This window comes from Argiope bruennichi, chromosome 8 (genome assembly GCF_947563725.1).
Source record: "Argiope bruennichi chromosome 8, qqArgBrue1.1, whole genome shotgun sequence".
In the NCBI taxonomy this organism is placed as follows: domain Eukaryota; kingdom Metazoa; phylum Arthropoda; class Arachnida; order Araneae; family Araneidae; genus Argiope; species Argiope bruennichi.
In genome coordinates this window covers 130,875,674-130,883,449 of record NC_079158.1, presented here as the reverse complement: position 1 = coordinate 130,883,449, position 7,776 = coordinate 130,875,674, and the positions used below count along the sequence as shown (strand labels likewise).

Below are 7,776 nucleotides of genomic sequence, written 5' to 3'. Positions count from 1 at the left end.
ACTGGAAAAATTCTGTTCCAAATCACAAATAGAACAAAATAGAGCGAGTAGCTAATGTATGATTTTCATTTTTTTAAAGACTTATGTGTCAATAGTCAGTTTAAAAATTCTCAGTTGGACATTCCTCCCTCATGTGTCAAATGCTTGAATGATTTATTTGTAGAGGGGGAAAGGGTAAGACAATATATGTACAGTATGGCTATGCTTTTGTTTCGGTTTTTTGGGGTGAGGGGTGAGAGGCAAATAGAAATGAAATAATTTATACATTAAATATATATTCATTAATAACAAGATATATAGTACATAATGATACGTACCTGTGGTGTAGTGGTTATCACATCCGCCTAACACGCGGAAGGTCCCAGGTTCAAGCCCTGGCAGGTACACGAACATTTTTCAAGAAATGTATGAACTATTTTATTCAGATTTGTAATTTGGTTGTATCAGTAACTAACCCATCCATATAAAAGAATTCTTATTCTAACAATATGTGTAACTAAATAGCAATAGTCAATTTGTACAGCTTTTCTCACAGTGAACATAAATTCCATCCATTATTTTTGAGGGCATTCAGGAAACATCCGAGCATCAATTCGCTCTCCCTCAGATGAAGAAGAAGGAACTTCCAAAACTGCGATCCATTTCAGCGCATTTCGTCTTCTTCCGATTCATTCAGTGAAAACTGTCGAGCGGTCAATGCGAACAGATACAAAGAACTTGAGATAAACTTTGAGGAATGCGCCTTTTTAAACAAAAATAAGGAAAAGAAACTTTTCGACTATAATTAAATTTGTTCATTATGGAAAGAAATATTTCGACATTGAAAATATAAGATAGAACGCGAGAAAAATATATTTGTATAAATAGTATATTATAATTGTATAATTCTGCGAAACTTCGCCCGAAATTTCTCGAAATTTCCTCGTTTCTTGGTGTTCCTATTTTCTGTCAACTTTTTTTGCCTCGCTTTAAAGGATCATCATTATCAGATAAAATAAGTGAAACAGTGAATGGATTGATTTAAAAAAAGTTTTAAAACAAGCACATTTTTAAGAACTTAAGTATAAAAGATGAGTGATTTTCATTATATAGTTTTATGAACTTATGGTAAAGTATTAATGTGTAGTGCAAACCATTCGAATTATAGTTCTATGCACTGAGTGCTTATGATTTGAACCAGTATGCAATTATATATTTCTCAATAAAGTATATATTTCCATTATGAAGTCGTATTTCATTTGGGATATATTTTTTTAAAAAATGTATAAAAACGGTACATTATCATGATATTAGAAATAAGGAGAGAAGAGCGTAAAGTATTCACTGAACATAAAGGAATAAGACAATGCTATCAACTTTTGAAGAATGAAGTTTTGCAATAATTAATTACCGCTTAGGTTCCTTTTTTAATTTTCAAATGATTTTTTTTATAGTTTAAAATAAACCTTTAAAAAAACTGAAACTCCGATTAGATAATTCCTGAAAAAAATACTTAAGTGATTTTTTCCATACTTAAAATGAACAATTTACTTAAAAATATTTGTTCATAAAAATCGATTTGATCGATTTAAAAAATCTTAAATTCAGCGCGACAATAAAGGATTTTTTTTAATGCAGGAAGATTGTTACTCTACACTCAGAAAGGAAACCATGAATTTTGATCGTTTGAATGTTCAAATCCTTGGTTTGCATTTCACCTTATATTTGAAAGGTTTATTTGTAGTCAAGAAAGACAAGAGTAGGCAACCCCATCGATGAATGACAGACACAATAGATTATATTTTCTAATTAAGAAGAGGAGAAATTACTTTTTTTTCTACCAAAACCCTCTTTTAGAGAAGTTGCTTTGAGAATTCACCCAATAGTAATTGGTTAGCTAAGTTATAATTTGTTTCCAGGCAATTAGTGCTGACCAGGTGAACCGAGATTCATGAAAGAAATTAGACTCATAATGTCACACCACGAATAAGCACTTTTTTTACATATATTTACATATATTTTGCTTCTTCTCTGCAGGATTGAATTAAAGATCTAAACGCCTTTTATTAGATTTTCTCTAAATGATCCATTTGTGATTTATTGTTTTCTTAAGAACAAAGGAAACTTTCGTCAAGAATTTGTTTAATATTTTTCTTCATAAATTTGAATATATGGTTATGACACGCTAATTTCTGGAGATACTGAATGATTTTAATCTAAAAAATGCGTTGTATAAAATAAATATGCGAATCACGTGAATTTTCGTTAAACAAAATTTTTGAAAATTAAACCTGTAAAAAAGCAATAAAGGAAACTTCTAAGTACTCTATTTAAAATTGTAGAATTCAAATTCAAACGATTCTTGCAAATTCATACAATTTTTTAAAAAAGATTCTGTTTATAAACTATATATTCTTTTGCTAATATATATTTTTCTCACTTCTAATTTTCTTCTTTAACGAAGCGTTTTTATTTGCCTTCCACTCAGTTCTGTAAACTTTGGCAGCAAAAGAAAATTGTTTTCTCTAGACAACGAAATTGTCTAAACATTTATATTAACTGAAAAAAAATATTATGAATGTGTAAGTGGTTGGAAAAGTTGGTGTCGCCATCTCATACAAAAATAAATTTTCAAGTCTTCTTGCTAGTGTCGCCATCTATTGGAAAAGTCATACTCCAGAAAACGCTTGCCTTTTATCAAAAATTTTGTTTCAGGTTATTAAAATTATCCATTACTTTAAATATATGCAAATAAATATGGTAGAACGAAAAAATTATAAATTAAATACGAAGCTAATTTTTTTTTACCTGAAGTGAAAATGAAAAAAAATTAGAAAATTTGAATAATATATGTGTATGTGTGTGTGTTTATATATATGTGAGTATATATTTGTATATATGTATATATACATGTGTGTGTGTATACGCATATATTTAAATTATTTTATATATTACACATGTGTGAATATATATGTTTGTGTGTATATATGCATATATATGTGTGTGTGTGTGTGTGTGTGTGCGTGTGTATATATGTGTGAGTGCGTCTCTCTCTCTCTCTCTCTCTCTCTCTCTCTCTCTATATATATATATATATATATATATATATATATATATATAACCATAATTTTTGAAGCAGAATCGTGGCCGAAGACAGAAAAGACACTTTGACTTTTTAATTTCGTTTTATTTCATTCCGGGAGGCATGATTTATGTACAAGCATAAGCAACCAGCACATGAACACAGAACGACCCAGAGCAGAATGAGGAAAAGCTCATGAAAATTTTATCTCTGTGAATATATACTGTGAGATTTTGATAAAGATTTCCCACACGTGTCGAATTTAGGTAAGAAAATAGGAATCTTTTAAAAGAATTTGTTTAGGCCAGTAATTTTTTATCCTTTCACTCGGAGTGTAGAAACTTTTGACTAAAGCATTTTTACAGAGCTTTCTGTTGCATTAATTAAATAAGAAAAGTGGAATGGGACCAGGAAATAAGAGAATATTTTAGAATGAAGTTACTATGTGCTGAATTGAGCTAAAATTTAGTAAATTAAGTTTAAGATTTTAATATATATATATATATATATAGTGGAAAATATTTCTTTACAGTGCTAATGTATTATGAGATTTCGATAGAGATTTTCGTTACACGCGTGGACAAGGCAGGGGAAACACAGGGAGATTTTAAAAAAGAATTTGCCTTATCAGCGGTATTTTGTCTCTTCACACGGAGTGTGGGAAAGTTAGTTTTAGCTGATTCAGCAGTTTAACAAAGCTTCTCTTGAATTAATTAAGTAGAGACCGTGGAATTGGATCACAAAATAAGAGAATATTTTAGAATGAAGTTACTATGGGCTAAATAAAGATAAAATCTTGAAAATTAATTAAATTGAAATTAGAGTTAAAATATCATTACAACTCCCCCCCCCCCTGCAAGACGCGGAAGTATGTCGGGACCCTCGACACACAGCCTTACCTTATAGTGGTGGTCAAGTAAGAAACTAAAATTTAAAAGCATATTAAAAGTGATACCCGAGTTTCCCTTACCTTTACAATAATATAAAAATCATTTTGAACAAGATTATATAAAGCACAAAAAATATAATGTGACATCTGTGAAAATATTAGATAAATATTCAACAACACCAAAAATAATATTAAAATATGCAATATACAGATGATTTTCTGCAGAAACTCAGTCTATTGTATCTCAGTCTGTAAGACTGATTCTATTTGGTGAGGAATGTCTCTAGAGAAGGCTTGCACACAGTGTCCTTTAAATAGTAGAAGGCTCACCAAAATTTTCAAATTGAATGTAAAATAATGGAATAACAGATTGAACTTATATAATAGCAATATATCAACACAGTTCTAATTTTTGTATATAACACTTGAATCTAAAAATAATAATATGAGATTCAAAATACTCTGATAATATAAATATTCAAAAACAAATTATATAAAAATGTATAATTGTAAAAGAAAAACTTTTACCCACTAGTCAGCTAATTAGTGGTGAATAGTAAAACCTTGTCCAACAATTTCTAGTAGTGGGTGAAACTTAATGACCCAAAAGTAGGACATCAAGAAAGGGGACGTAATTCTTATTCTCTCTCTACTCTCATCCAGGAATATTTATTTCCAAAGTGGAGAACAACATATCCAGGATAAAAATGGAAAGATATAGAAATTAATTGTGAGGTTGACCCTATACTCACATCTCAATAAGACAGGTATTTGAATGTATGTTATGATGGCGCCTATCATATCATCATCATGAAGAAAAGAAAAACTAACTCTTACGAGTGGAGACAACGGGCCAACCTAAGTTGGGGATTTTGTGAAAGAAATGTGTGAAATAAAAGGATTTTTTTTAAATTTAAATTATTATTCATGACTTAATTTTAATTTTTCTGCTGGGTAATATGTTCTTAATTTTGAAACATGGACAATATCAGTAGCTTTGTTGGTTAATGCATTTGGTTTAGTTATTTCATAATTTACATCTGAAATTTCAGTTACTATTTCATACGGACCTGAAAATACTGGAGATAATTTTCTACGATTTGGGTAATTAAATTCATCATACATTACAATGTCACCAGGTTTGAATGGAGAATCTATAAATCTAGCATCATATCTTATTTTATTTTTATCATGATATTTTATTGTATTATCTTTAGCTAATTTTCTGGCTTTTTCTATTGGAGGATAGAATTGATTTTCAATTAAGGGAGGAAAATAAGATAATGTGCCAAATAACAAATATGCAGGAAGAAATTTTGTAACTGAATGGGATGTTAAATTGTATTCATTGATTACTTGTTCCAAAAGTTTAGTCCAAGGAATTTTAGTAGGAGAAGAATTGACCTTACACTTTAATTTAGTTACTATTAATTGGTTAACTCTTTCACATTTCCCATTAGTTTGTGGATGATGTGAATATGTTAACAGATGCTTAACACTGTAATTTTTGAGGAAATGTTTGAATTTAGATGAGGTAAAAGCACCATTTCTATCAGTTAATAATTTGGAAGGAACCTGAATTTGGAAAACTTGCTTTAATATATTAATATAAGTTTCAGAATTTTCATTTTTGGAAGGAAAAGCCCAAACATATCTAGTCGCATGATCAATTACTATATGAAGAAATTTTTTAGTTTAATTGTAATAGTTAAATCCGCCAACAGTATCGACAGAAAGACATTCAATAGGACGATCTGTGGGGGGGGGGGGCACAGCATGTAAAGGGACAAATCTTTTTTGCTTTTTCTTTTTATTTAATTGACAAATATCACAATGTTTAACAAAAAGTGCAATATCTTTAGTAGTATGGGGCCAATAATACTGAGGAGTAATTAAATTTATCATTTTTTGAGTGCCTGGATGCCCAAATTGTTCATGAGCTGTTTGCAAAACTTTTCTCCTCAGAGAAAATGGTACAACTATTTTAAATAAATTTTTCTTTTTAACTACAAGTACATCATTAATATTTTTATATTTAATATCATCTAAATTGTCTAAATTTTGATAGTGTTTTATCTCATCTAATTCCAATAAATGCACAGAATGTTGGAGATATTGAGCAGTAGGATGCCGTGATAACATATCAGCCTCAACATTAGCTGTTCCCTTTAAATATTTAACTTCATAATCAAACATACTTAATTTTAAAGACCAACGAAATAATCTTCCCCTTAAATTTTTTACATTTTTAAGCCAAACAAGAGCAGCCTGATCAGTATGAATTATGAATTTTTTCCCATGTAAATAATAATAAAATTTATCAAGAGCATCTACTATTGCTAAACATTCCAACTCAGTTATACAATAATTTTTTTCATAAGATCGTAAAGTTCTTGAATGATAAGATACAGGAGTAATTTACTAGAACAGTTCAGGTTGTTTTAGAACAGCTCCAATAGCTACCTGAGATGCATCACAAAAAACATGAAGAGGTAAATTAGGGTTATATAGTTGTAACACTGGTTTATGTCAATTTATTTTTTAACATTTCAAAAACTTTTTGACAGACTTCTGTCCATTACCATGGTGTATTTTTTTAAGAAGATTATTTAAGGGTTCTCTTATTTTAGCATAAGAATAAATAAACTTATTATAAACATTTACAGAGCCAAGAAAACCTTGAAGTTGCTTGACATCTTTTGGAGGTTGTAATTTTTTAATACTTTCAATATTATGATTATCAGGAGAAATGCATCCTTCTTTGACTTCATACCCCAAGAAATTAATTTTATCTTGAGCAAAGACACATTTAGTAACATTTTATGTATGTTTTAAATGATCATAGTGTTCCTCTAATGAGTTAGAGAAAACTACTATGTCATCAAAATAGTGACATGCAAAATTTGAAAATTTATGCTTATTTACAATTCTACGAATAGTTCTATTGAATATTGCAGGTGCATTTTTCAAGCCAAAAGGTAGGACTTGAAATTCATATAAACCTTCAGTTGTTACAAATGCCAATTTATGTTTATCTTGATCATGCAAGGGTATGTGCTAATATCCAGATGCAAGATCCAAAGTTGAAAAAAACTTTAGCAGTACTTAATTTATCTAACAAGGCATCTATTCTAGGGGGAGGTTCTGCCTCAGATTTGCAAAGGGAATTAATTTTACGATAATCAATACAAAGTCGACTTTTTCTATTTTCATCTCTTTTATATGCTAATGTTACAGGGGAGGAATAATTACTAGTAGATTCTTTTATTAAACCTGCATCTAACAAATTTTTAATTTGCTTATTTATTTCAATTTCATCAGTAGCAGAGGTTCTATAAGCCCTTTGTGAAACTGGTAAATCAGATGTTAAATTAATTCTAGGAGGTTCCATTCTTATTTTACCAACATCATATTTATTTTTTGCAAACACATGAGAATATTCTGACACCAGAGATAACACAGGTTCAGATAGTTTATTTACAGTCAGAGGTGGGGAAATTTCCTCTGATGTATTCACTACCTTGACCTTATTATCACTAGTGTTATTATTTTCAACAATATGTAAAGACATATAATTATTATTGGTATGCAAATTGGTAATAATTTGTCCATTTTGAAATATTTTATTTTTGTCACAATCTGAACATACACGCACTAAATTTATGTCGATTGCTATCACATTATTAAAAAATCACCACACATGAATAATTTTGGACTCTTTTTCCTTTTATTCTGGCCATCATTGCTTAGTAGCACGCTGTCTTGCTACCGTACACATCACTAACTCACGATACACTGAAGTGTTTTTCCCTTTGCCGCAAGAGGG

At 29.7% G+C, this 7,776-nt stretch overlaps 1 non-coding gene across 1 annotated transcript; it reads left to right on the top strand.

Annotated features, from left to right (window-relative positions):
- Positions 1-313: 313 nt before the first annotated feature.
- Trnav-aac (transfer RNA valine (anticodon AAC)) lies at positions 314-386 on the top strand. Its single transcript has one exon. It is a non-coding gene; the product is annotated as a tRNA-Val (tRNA).
- The last annotated feature ends 7,390 nt before the right edge of the window (positions 387-7,776 follow it).